This window comes from Colossoma macropomum, unplaced genomic scaffold, assembly GCF_904425465.1.
Source record: "Colossoma macropomum unplaced genomic scaffold, Colossoma_macropomum, whole genome shotgun sequence".
In the NCBI taxonomy this organism is placed as follows: Eukaryota; Metazoa; Chordata; class Actinopteri; order Characiformes; family Serrasalmidae; genus Colossoma; species Colossoma macropomum.
Genome location: NW_023494800.1, coordinates 27,274,795 through 27,288,715, shown reverse-complemented (window position 1 = coordinate 27,288,715; position 13,921 = coordinate 27,274,795).

Genomic DNA, 13,921 nt, shown 5'->3' with positions numbered 1-13,921 from the left:
GGTTTGGGACAGCCACCTCCCAATGGCAAGTACTCTATAAATGATGACTTGGTATATATTTAGCTTATTAATATCTCAATTAATGTCTTGGGGTTTAAATAAATCTTAACATAATCCTTGTAAATATCTAAGGTCTTTACATTTTTTTGTGGTACCGCAGCTTGAAATAATTCTGTAGACTGTTCCATATAGAGGAAATTTATGCTTTAAATGCATCACATATAAATCATTTTGAGATATGAGTAATGCAAGCAATGAAATTCGTATTAAGTCAGTAACTGCAGTATGGTTGTGAGAATTTCTGCTGTATTTTGTTATGCCACTTTGTTACAGGAAAAAGTATCACATTACTGCAATGTCTTACTTTGTACTGTGCTACACCCAACACTGTTGAGGATAAGGTAAAGCTTGAGTGTTTCAATATTGGCATTGCAGTGTTTAGCGAAAAAAAATGCATGGACCAATGAGAAACAACTATAAAGATAGTGATACGTGTGTGTGTGTGTGTGTGTGTGTGAGAGAGAGAGAGAGAGAGAGAGAGTGAGATGGTGCTGAAACACATTCCTCAGGGCAGAGTGAGGAGTCTGTATGGAGTTCATTGTTTCTAATCTGGTCATGAGAGCTGCCAGATCACATGAAGCGGCAGGATTCTCTCAGACACACACACACTTTCACTGAGCTCCATGGAGGACACTGACAGGAACACATCCCGTTCTCTAAGGTATACGCAGATGTGCCATTTTGAAACTCTGTTGGGACCTAATTTGTACTACATCTATGATTTATGTACTTGGTGCACAACTCTCATATAAATTTTCTTAAACTTCAGTGCATAATCTTATATTTGCTCTATGACTTACATTACTCATTCCACTAAATTTTATGACCAGTAATTATTTATGAAAACACAATAAAGTATTACACAAAAAAGTGCCTCTTCAGATCCTGCTCATTCTGCAGTTTTGCTAGAAAGCCTCCCTCTCTCCCTCTTTCTCTCTCTCTCCTCCCCCTCTGCCAGATGTGACCTATCACATGCCCCATCTGTCCAGCACATCTCACTGCACCATAGATGCCATTTCTGCAGCTCTTTGCAGCATAGGCCTCACCATACTTTAGAGAAACACACACCGAAAGGAGGTGGTTTTCTGAGAGTAATGCTGTCAAATGTTAAAGGGGAATTCCTCATTTTTTTCAAAATCTCTGCATAATTAGATCTTTGAGACGTAAACAAAGTCATTCAGAGTGGTTTGATGTGAAATGCTCCATTTTAGAGTCACTTACTGACCCAGATTTCTTTAAAATGGAGGTGATAGGAACCAGGGGTTGTGATGTCTATATTGCACAAATATAGCCATTTTATTTACTATCCAAAACAACCAGTGAACCTACACATGTCTTCTTTATACAGTGTGTAATGTTGATGATGGTAAAATAAAGGTAAATCTGAACTAGAACACGGTTTCTTTTGGAACTACTTTGTGTTCCAATGCCCTGCATGTACCGCTCTGCTAGAATAACTTTCTGTAAAGTAGCTTTTAGCTTCATTTTTCAGACGTCTGGTTCTTATTACTACCACTACCAACAGACTTTTTTGTATCTTAATGACTCAATTACATAAAAAATAGAAAAACAGGTAGAATTCATCTTTAAAGAACATCTCTGTTACCTGAGACACATTTTCTTGTGTTATACTTCTTTCTGGTGTTGCATATTATAAGTGTGCTCATTAATCATCCTCATGAGCTTTGTCAAGGTCAAGAATGAATGCATTCAATCTTCTTTTGTATCTTCTCACTATCTCTCCTTGCCACTGAAAGCCAAAAACACGGTCCTTTTCTTTGATGTCCTGTTTCCGCTCTCACAGCCATAGTAATCTGAGGCATTGTTTGGTCTGTGCTGGATCATGTCTAGTTTTACGTGAAACAAAGATAATCATTTGGTAAGGAATGGCACGGGTGGGGGTGTTTCTTGATTACTGTTGGCCATTTGCTGTATGAGTCTGTCACTCATCAGTGATGTGTTGAAAATTCAACAGATCTAGACTGTGTCAAAGCTGACTTGAAACAGGATTAATAGTAGGATTAAAAGAGCAGTTCAGTCAAAATGCTAACATTGCTTATAATTAATGAAAGCAAATAGCCATTGATTAGCATTATGCAAATTACACCAAGCTAAATGGTCACTACAATAATATCCTTTAGGTTAAGCTATTTCTTTAATTAGACACGAAAGAAATTACGAAGTGGCTATAGCCACTATCTATATCACAAACTAAAAGAGTTCCAACTGTTAACCAAACAGCTATGTACCACCAAAACTTACGAAAACAAAATTGTGCTCACCTAGGAAATCTATGTTGAATACATGTTATTCCCATGAATGCAGTTTAAAATCATGGCACTGATATAGTGGGAATTCTATCTTGTTACTAGTCCTGCTACTAGCCTAGCTAGCACAATGCAACTAAAGCACTTAGCTAGTTACATAAAGACTGAACACCCATTAACATTTCACTTCAAATGTAACTCTAAATCCTTTTCATGTAGCGTTAATATTTTTACTTGATTTTCAATTAATACTCATGATGCAAAATTAGTTGCTACCTACAAGGCTAGTTTGAATTGCTATGGTAGCTAACGTTAACTCATAAAGACATATGAGTGCCACACTCTGTTTTGTCATTGCTGTGGAAGTTTTCTGCTAAACTTAGATATTAAGGTGGAACTTATGGTTCTTTGTTGCCCCCTGATGCTGCAAACCACCAGCCAAATGTCACGTAAAAAGGTAGTATGACTCTCGTGAACTAACCTACATCTCTGGGGGTGCGCTACCCTGTGACACAAATTAGTTATGCAAAACTGAGGGGTCACATCATTCTTACTGAGGATGCATTGCCCCTCTTCAGCCCCCCACCCCCCAGTGCACTGGGTCATAGGCAGATGTGTCGCCATCTTCACTCCCTCTCTCCACCCCTCTGTTTATCCCCGCTACCCTCAGAGACTGCTGCATGCTGGCTGCCATGCTAGCGCTCCAGTTGCCATGGAGAATGAGCCAGGGACGGTGGCAGTGATGGCCGACCACACTCATACTGGCGTGACCTCACGATGGAGGAACTCAGTGGCGGTGGAGCGACTTTTCCGGAGGCAGAGCCGGTTACACCGATGACTCACGCTGAGGCCGTGGCCATAAATACACCCTCGCCATGCATGGCGTACCAACACCGTTGTCATGGTAATTACTGCTTTCCCAACCGCCTGCTGGGCTCCTAATGCATTGTTGATATGGCGCGATGAAGGACGGAGATGCGACGTGCCGCACATTGATGCCTTTTTCGAGGCACCAAGGCAGGGCGGCATTTTTTGTGTGTTTTTTCAAGGGCTGCTAAAGTGGCCTTGTGATGTGCGTGCATGCTCAAGCACCTGCGAGAATTTGCCACCTCTACAAATCTGGCCTTGCTTTTACAAAGCAGCTGACCTTCAGAAATGACCTTGCTCTGCCATGCTTAACACTTTTTTCCAGCCAAAAGAGTTTATAAAATGCCTTTTAGGCTGCCAGCTAATGCTGGCTGAGAAAAAAAAAGCCCACACATCCTCCTGGAGGAGTAATTTAGCCCTGAGCTTGACACATTACACCAGCAAAATCCAGCTCCGGAGACAAAACGGCCCTGTTGTTGAGGATGACTGTGCAGTTTCTTGGCCACAGTGTTGCTGGGCTTCAGGTGGCCTTGCAGTGGTCGATCGCTAGTGACAGCATAGAGCTCAGTTGAAAGCTTTGTTATGACGGTTGGTACTGCATTAGGACCTGTGTTTAGGTTCTGTGGAGGGTCTACAACGGAAAAACATGCCAACCTGTTAAAATAAATAAGTTACACTTAAAACCTGCTTTGGAACAAAGAGCTCTCTTAAGTTCAGGAATAGAATTAGGGACAGGACTTTGAGGATGATTACTTTTGTAGTATATGGCCAAAGGACTTTGACATGTTCCTGTTGGATTGCTATCTGGGGCAGGTCCCTGTGACATGTAGTGGGATATGGTGTTGTCTCCCCCTGTCCCCACCTTCCAAAATAGAGTGCTAAGCTAATGATTTCAGATGTGGTGAATGTATTGCATTTCCCTCCAGAGCTCCACAGTGTTGCAAAATAAACCATTCCTTTGCCTGATTTTATGAGATTCTGTCAAATAGCATAGCAGAGCAGCATGATGAAATAAAAGCACTCCATGAAACTGGGGAAAGCCCTGCTCCTCCCCCTCACCTTTGCTGCAAGCCTCTAACATCAACACTATCTAGCTATACTGCTCTTGCTTTCTTATTTCAGCAAACACTGCTGAAGCGTCTTGGCAATGCCACAGAGTGCACAACCACAATGTTGTTTTTCTTTCATCTCCTGAAGTGGAATTAAGCATATTTGAGGAATGCTAGTCTTACCAGTGCTGGGCTAACTTTGATAGCATCATAACATCATCTGCTAGTCTGTTCCTCAGTTTTTCAAGCTGACCTTTGTAAATCCCCTGGGACACCGGGTTTGGACAGGGGAGGAGCAGAGACACACTGTCTACTTATTTAGGGGAATGGCCACACTAATGAAAAAAGGTCATTCTTAAAAGCTAATACACATGAACTCAATGGCAGGGTCAAAGACAGTCAACTGTCAGATTCCTTGATCCAGTATGCATTATTAAAATATTTATGCCATTGCAGTCATAGCAGAATCTCTTACTCCCAAAACAGTAACTTCATAGGAAAAATGTTCTTAAGTTTTATAGTGTTATTTTCTTTCAAGTAATTTGTTTTGTCAAGAAATGTTCACACAGTCTAACTGGCAGCTGGGATTCCCAAATAAATGCATAACGACCAAAGGATCTTAGATTTATCTTAAATGTAAAACTTTATTCAAAAAATCTTTATTCAATAAAGTGATCTTTATTCAAAAACCCATATTTTTATGTCACTACCGAAACTCAAAGATATTTATTCCATGGGTGGGGCCTATTATTTTAGCCCTGCCCCTGCATTTAAGAGCAGGAAGTAAGACTGCATCGCTGCCCCTCATAGCCACATGGTGAGCAATTAGATTCCATTGTTTTGAAGTAAATGTGTCTCAAAGCCTGGAGATCAGTATGTAACGTTAAGAATGGTCAGTGTTTTTTATGCCTGAAATTTGCTAAAATTTCACTACCGAAACAGTCACAATTGACACACTTGGTAGATTTGAAAGCATAATTAAGGTAAAGGATCATTTGAAGCAAAAAGAAGTCCAGAAAATGAGTGTCTTTGAACAAATTCAATAGAATGATCCATATGCACTCAAGAACAAATTTGCAAATCAAACATTCAGGCAACACAATCACAGTATCTACTGCACATTTGTGAACTGGATTTTTGTAGAAAAACAACTTGCATTTCAAACCCTTCAGCATTCCAGTGTCATACAGAGGCCTTCGAAGCTCATCTATGCTGATTTTATGATATGAAACATGAACAGGTGGCCTGACTTAGTCAAGTCTTTGAAAAGAGCGCTTCAGAGTCAGCTACATACTTGGCAGCAGAGTACATGCACCACCCTGTGCATTTGAATGAACTGTCATGTGTAGAATTTGACACAAGAATATGGACTTTGGGTGATCGTGTTTGAAATGCAGTTTACAGCAAATATCTAATTGTCTGATATTCCAAGTTCTTCTATAATATGAATAGGCTGTTACTTCTTGTTTTGCTTCTGAAACTGCAGTTTTTAATTGGCTGCCCTTCCTGGTTGTTCAGTCATCTTGCACTTTTTACCCATTGTACGCTATGACCATTTTGCTGTCTCTTTATGCGTGAGGTCTGCGACATTGGTGGGGCACATGAGAACAATGTGGGGGCTCTGTTGGTTACCCTAGTTAAACTGGCGTGGTGCCTGTCGCCTCTGCTTGGAGCACAGGAGCTGAACTAATTACGCTCCATCAGGAATTTGATTACGGTGCATTTGCAGGGCATCCGTTTGACGCTACAAGGGCTGCATGTGAACTATGAAGCTGGTCACCCTTGGTAACACAAGTCTTTTGTCATAGAAATAGATCCTCACAGCTCACATGTCTCATGTCCTTTCTGCTTTCGATGCCAGTGGGAGTGATTCTTTAACACACAAAGCGGTACTCCAGTACACGGTCTAAACCGTGTCGTGAAATGCAATGGAACATTGTTTGTACCTATGAATGGTACAAACCTACGTATAAGGAGGATGTCATCCTTTTATTACCAAATGCCATTTTAATTCATATCACTGTCATGCATGCAGCCCTGAATGAGGTTAGTGGGTTTAGCCATATGTAGGGGAGCAGGAGGTTGAACCATGTCCAAAAATATGGACACTGAAACTGAGATCTTTCTCCATTTTGGAGGGTGAGAGAAATGGCAAATGCGACTAATCCTGGTTGAGACTTTATGACGTATGGAAATGGAAACAAATAGATCTATTTGAGTCATTCAATGCTTCTAGCCCCAAGTACGTGCAAAAAATAATTTATTGATTTTATTTTAATTGCATTTGTATAAAAATGAAAACAAGTTAATTTCCTATGACAAGGTAACATGCTCCTTGATGCGTGACATTCTTCAGAGCTTCAAGACTAAAGCATTAGCTAGAAAACAAAATGAATTCAATAAGTTCATGTAAGCTACATTTTCCAAAAATTAAAGCAAACTATTGAATGAAAATCATGACAAGGTAACACCCCTGTGAGCACGGTGTCCTTGAAGCATGTCCCTAAAGCATTAGCATAGCTAGAAAATAGTGGCTGAAATAGCCTAGTTAGGTAACTTATAGGTGATAGTGCTAAAAAAGAGCAACATGCTTGCAGGCCAGCCAGAATTCAGAGATTTTATTTAGCAGCTTTCTTCTAAGTATCAAATAAATTAAGGCTTCAAGATGGCTGCTAATGTTTGTAGCTAGGCAGTCAGCTATTTTTAGATAACAATATGTCATACAGTGTCAGAAACCACATATGCATGATTACTTGATGTGGATTGAGTCAAATGTGTGATGATTTAGGTATGCAGTTTGGATGATGCATAAGCACCTGTTACTTAGGCTGCGTTCACTTGTAAATTGCACTCGAAGAGCTGACTAAGTCCTATTTCTAAATGGGAAGCTCAAGATTCTAGATGATACGAGATGTATAATGCAACCTCTCACCTTGTCTTCCGGTAAAAAATGTAAACTTGTTGGTAAATGTGGAAAAAACCTGATGTGCTTCTATGTGAACTGATGAGCTTATAGCAAAGAAAAAGCAGGTTATATATTCTCTGGATCTCCGTGCTTTCTTTTTACATGTAGTGGGCATTCAAGGAGTAAAGCTGTATTTACTGGTTAACCGTCTGCCTTCCAATAGTCACTCAAATGCAGCATTGGCTACATTAGCCTTGTAGCAAACTTCAGATCCCAAAAATATTGTAGCCGATTTGCAACATTTGATTTACATACATATATTTATACATACATATACATTTAAACAATGTATGTTAAAAAAAACACTATGTGCAATGATAATGCCTGTAAATGGCAAACTACAATCATTAAACATTTTGAATAAAAGATAAAAATATTAGATGACTGGTGATTTAAGACAGCCCTTTGCTTACCAGAGAAGGAGGAGGTTGGGTTTTTCTCATTGTAAAAATATTGTGCAGAGCACTGCCTGTCACAGTGATGTTCACCCTCCCCTTGGCACTCCAGTAGCATCAGAGGCCGCTCACTCAGTGCTGAACGCAAGGACACGAGGCTTGCTTGCAGTCCATGCCTCGCTGTAGCCCACAATCCAGTCCCTCTGCAGTGGGGGAGGTCAGCTTACTCAACCAAGCACACAGAGCAAATTTGTCACTGAAAATATGAGAAGAGCAATGTTACTTTATTCATGCTGTTCATTTGAGCTGATGATGTGATTTGTACACTGGGTTAAGTGTTATTTTTTTCTTCATTTTCCTCTATTATTTTAGTGAGGAAATAATGCTATATATTGGACAGGTATAAATAAATTACATTTTTTTCTTTCTAATATTTTCCAAAAAACAGAAAACAAAGAATAGAAATAGATCTGCTTTTCAGTTTTGGTGGAAGAGATCATTTGAAATGACTGTAAAATAAAACAATTCTTGATACTGAAATGCTTTAATACCTTTGATATTTCAATACTAGACTCATTAAACTGTCATGGTACAGTAAACTATTTGCACAAATATATATATATATATATATATATATATATATATATATATATATATATATATATATATGTATGTATGTATGTATATGTGCAAACAGTTTACCGTACCATGACTGTTTAATGAGCATTGACTACATTAGCCTTATATATATATATATGTATATATATATATATATATATATATATAAATATATATATATATATATATATATATATATATATATATATATATATATATATGTGTGTGTGTGTGTGTGTGTGTGTGTGTGTGTGTGTATGTGTGTATGTATATATATATCAATACACATGAATTAACAATTATGAATACTGGATGAATTTTCTGGTCATTATTATATACCAAGAATGCAGTTACATTGGCACTTGTGACTTCATAGACAATTCTTGACAAAACTGCACTAACCAGGATAAATATAGGACTATAAGAAATATTCTGATATTTTTACCATTTGTAGCGTAGCTACAGTTAATCTGTCTATAAGACGTTCACCATAGGAAATTGTAGGTTAATTCAACTGACCTACAGGTAAATGATATTTCATATAGCAATACCTGTTGCTGCATTATTAGTTCTCCTATCTCTGTTATGAATTTTCTATCTTACTTCATAGAAAGTTGACTGTGACCAGTCAGACAGGTCCAATTAGATCCACTGACAAGCACCTCTGATGATAAATTTGATAAGTTCAGATAATTGCCCAAAGAGACTGGCCATTGAATGACCCATCTAAGGTGACAGCCCAAAAAAAGGGGAGTGCCCTGAGGAGCTCAATGTGCCATACTTCCCTAAGAAGGGGAGATGAAAATGGGCATGAAAGCTTGTGAGGGGGAGGGGAGGCCCCATGGAGATCCATAGGCTGTTACTGATAATGGAAGTTAAGAAATGTGTGTGCGTCTGAAAAATTGGGTATGTTCACAAACAGTGTAACAGGCACATAGTCTTATAGTCTTGAGTGTGTGGTGGGAGGTTTGTTGTAAGGTTCTTTATAACTCATACTACGCAGGAGGCCCATTTCACTCTAATACATTCTCATTCATCGTTTTCAAGAGCATGATCTGTTATGTGTGACAACAAGTCTTATACTCCCAGCGCAATCTGTAGCCTATGCGTCTATGTTCTGCAAAAAAGCGGGGGTGGGGGTGGGGGGTGGAAGTGTGTAAATGTTTGATGCGGCTGCAGATTGCAGCTCTGATATGCTACATCACGCCATCTGTCTCCAGCCAGAGCCTCTGTATTAGAAAGAGAGAAAGATGGCGGCAGGAGGAGAAAGGGAAAAAAGAGCCTGGTGACATATTGCATTGTGCTAAGGTAATGATGATTCTTGTGCATCGATGAGCATCAATCCAAGTCCTCCAGTAGTTACAGACGATCTTTCGGAGCTGCCCAAGCCGGAGAACAATTTAAACCATGCATGAATTGATGGTGCTTTTGGAAGCTCAAAGCTAAAAAAAACTTCTATTTTATGTCCACACTGGGAATCAATAAATGACATAAGCGTTCCCCTCTAAGGTAACATTGCAAAAGGAAAAAAAAAAGTCTGTTTTCATGGCAACAGGAACGAGAGAAGGAGGCTCTTTTCTTTATTCCCACAATGCTAAATGAGTAATAAGAGCAAAAAGCCATCAATAAAAAAAAGGTTCTTTGGATGACAGAATTAGTGATGATCAAAGAATATGCTAAATGGTTTTGCATGGATTTTCAGGGCATTGATCCTAGTTAACTAAAACCATGGGGGATGGGTGCATTTATGGATGCAGGGAAGGTGTTCTTAGATTCCCTTGCCAGCTCTATGTTACATTAAAAGAACATTAAAGCCATATTGGATTCACATCTGAAACAGATTGATGATCTGTCTGCAATATCATATTGACAGAAGGTCAGTTCAGTGGACTGATGGTCAGCCTTGTTTTGAACTCTAGAAGAGCTCATTGCTAGCAAAGGTCAATATATTTAATAGAGGCTCTGGTACAAAGATGGAAATTCAATTTCTTCATCTAAGTCCAGATGAGAGTGAAAAAGGTCATATTTTACACTCTGTTAATTTGAATGTGGACAATGAAAACATGAAAGTATGGATTCATATACAGTAGCTTTGTTCATTGTTCTTATTGGTTTTATCACACATTTGCAGAAGCGCTTGTTTTTATGCGCAAGCGGAGGATAAATGTGAGCACAGCAGAGGTTTTACGGACTACTGTAAAAACTGAAATGTCTCTGTGAGCTTGATGAAGTAGAAAGTTATGTTTTTTTTGTTTCTTTAAAAATAATTTCTGTACATTTTAACAGCCCTTGTCCTAAACTTCTTCGTAAGTAGATTTCTATCTTGGACAATTCTACCATTCTATTGTTAGGCCATAACCATCCTATGAATCGTGCACCAACAAACTAACTTGACCCCTATCTCAAACTTGTTTTGAAAACACTTTAAAGACATCAGTGCATTTCAGCTTTGAATATATTTCCATGTCTTTCTTTCTTCTTGATAGATGGTTTCTCATTTTTTGGTATTCAGCTTATGCAGCTGCCAGAGAAACACTGTTGAGACCTGCCAGAGAGGTTCTTTCTGATTTTTTATCACTGTTTACTCAGTATAGAACAAAAGCATACACAAACACATAAGTGCCAGTGAAGTAAATAAGCTTGAGTGAAGCCTGCGGGAAACCAACATTTATTTGCTTTAACATTTTGCAGTGGAAGTTTTGAAGAACACTAGTGAGCACATGACAATAAGCAGTAAGATTTGGGAACATCTGGAATGCCAATTAATTGGGGTAATAGAATACCTGTAAAAATACCTGGCATTATCAAGGTTCTCCAAATATCTCAAATGCCCATTCCATTCTGGGCCAATTTGGAACTTTTCCTGCATTGCTAAGTACAAGCTGACAATAAATAGGCTATACATGTCCCAGGAACAAAATCCAGAACAAGTAACAGCATAGCAAGACATCCCGTTCCCAATGCTCTGGGCCCACAACATTTCGCACTTTGTAGCCATACACTCAGTGGAAACCTAGCACTGCAGAAGGTGTTGATAAGGTGTTCTTTTGACGCTCCCCTAGCCCGGTGCAGAGAGAGGGGGGCTGGCTGGTGCTCTCCAGTGCCGGATGTTCCATTATTGATGAGGCCACACTCAGAGCACCTCTGCTGGGGCGGAGGATGGCGCAGCCTGCCCTGACTCAGCGTTTTACTATCCAATGCCTGGGCTGTTCTGCCTAGTCAGCACTTCATGGGGTGTAGGGGGGGTGTTGGGGGAGCTGGGGGGTGGTAGCCAAGTGGATAAGCGAGAATGCTGATAAAGAGCTATCTCAATTTCAAGAGCCTCCTCCATCTCAAGCTGCTCACCGTGGCTGTTGTGATGCGATATGTTTGAGATAGGTGGGTTGATGTGGCTATAATACTTCAAAATCACCTGAGATAACTGGCATCTTGCGCTTTGGCGATGATTTGCCGTGGCGCCAGATTTGGATGTCATGGTTGGCATCATAATTTGACACATACATAAATGCATAAACATGCAGCTTGTTCCCCTGCACACACTCACATGTCCAGCTGCTCCTCTATAATTTATTCCTCACTGGACCCAAAGGACTAATGAAATCACAAATGCCTCTCTGATGTACGCACAAGCTGAGCCACATTCCTTTTTCTCGAAAACGGGGCTGACGCACTGCCCCGGCCTCTTCGACTTCATTAGGATTCCATCCCTCAGGGACCCTGACGAGAACAAACACTGGGAGGACAATATGCGCAAGCTTAGGCCTACTACGGAGAAAGCTGATAAATTACACAGCCTTTGAGTGCCCTGCTCTGATGAAAACAGACTCGAGTGTTGAAGACGAACCACTCTGGGAGAAAATAAAAGACAAGAAGCATCAGACTCCATCCAGACCTCTGGGTTTCTGGGAACACTGGGTAATGATTTAATGAAGTTTTACCGTTGATGGGTCCTTTCCGGCACAACCGCACAGAAAATGCTACCTGCAGGGCGGCCATTTTGGCTCAGCACCCCTCCCCCCCTTTGGCTGAGCATGGTAACTGCTGGAAGTAGGAAAAAGATCCAGGTGGCCTGTTTCGATTTACACCGCTTTGTTTCGCCTTGTGTACTCTAACTAAATATTTCAGGCTGCCCAAACTGAACGGTATCGCACAACACAATGTGGCTTTGTCACAACTCGGCTCTCCCCTCTCAAGGAGCGCATCGTGCCATAATTATGCCTTAGGTAGGGGTGATTAATTTTTTAATGGATTTAATGTTTTATTCATAGTTGTGCCGACTCGGCAGCCATATAAAAATGGAGGCAAAATAAACGGGGCTGCCTCTGCAGTGACTGGCTATGTACTGTGGAAGAACAACACACATCTGCTTTTTACAAACACTCCGAGCCCATATCACCAAGCCTCCTTATTCAAATAATCCTGATACATGTAAATGTGCTTTATCATCTGCATATTTTTGCATGGAAGTTATTCCAGTTTTGTCTGCTTCCAGTGAGGCTGATCCAATTGGTTTAGTCTACACCATGCAGTCCATTTACTAACATACATGCCTTCCCACCCTGCAGAGAGCAAGAAATATGGATTACAGATAGCCTCCCTTCAGTCATTACGATGAATGATTAATCGTGGCTGGCTCAGGCTTGGCAGAATTGTGGAGGAAATTGGAAACTGAGGTTTTGAGATATAGACAAGCAATGGAGGTTAGCCTATTAATTAAAAGTCAGTTTTAATGAGGTGACTATTAAACTCACCTAATACATGTTATGTGTAGTTAATGAAGGCATTGAACAAACAGAGCAATATCCAGGGCTTTATTAATTAGATGGTAATCAAAACACTTAAGCTGCTGATAGCTTGCTGAAAGTGAAGTAGTGTGTCTTGGGCAAACGTGATGAGATAGCAAAGTGAAGTGAGCTAAAGGATGAGCACACTTTGAATGAATTCCCTTTGTCATTTATGGAAATTTAAACATGTATAAATGTATATGGTCTGTGCCTAAATTAAAGAATATTCTAATATGCTATTGCTTTCCACAAACCACATCAATTAACCTTGCATTTCCCCATTTTCTGTTCCTACTCCTTTATGCTTACAAAGGCCCAGCTTCAAAAACTCATCTCCTGAAGGTCATTTCACATGTATTGTCTGTGGACCAAAAAAGAAAAATGCAACTCGCACACTATTTTAAGTCCCTAGTATGGTGGTTCAAACACGCCATTATGGGATGAAAATAGCAGCGGTGGCGGCAGTGGCAGGCCCTAATGAGATCTCTGTCTGCGGGCACAGCTGTTGTGCATGGAGCCCCTGTTCTCCATGCTCTCTGACCCATCAATTTGCTGCAGGGTTGGTAATGAGATTGATCCTGTTTGCCTAAAACACGGGAGAAGAGCTCAAGCAGGTGCCAACACAGCTCAGAGGAACCGACCCCTGCCACTTACAGTCATTCGCAACTGCTCAAGACATGACACACACATTCTCAACCACGATTCTCACCAAATCTGTCACAGGAGGAGATTTGGGGAAGCTGCAGAGGGGTCATTTGCAAAGTCACTTCAACGCCCACCATATTGGAAACAGCTCAAGCTGCATAAATATGTAGTGAAGGCCTTCCCTGGAGGTCTCACACCATATTCACAGATGTGTGAGATGAGTTCACACAGTGGTATGAACTGGAAAACGAAATTCTTTTTCAGACGGACA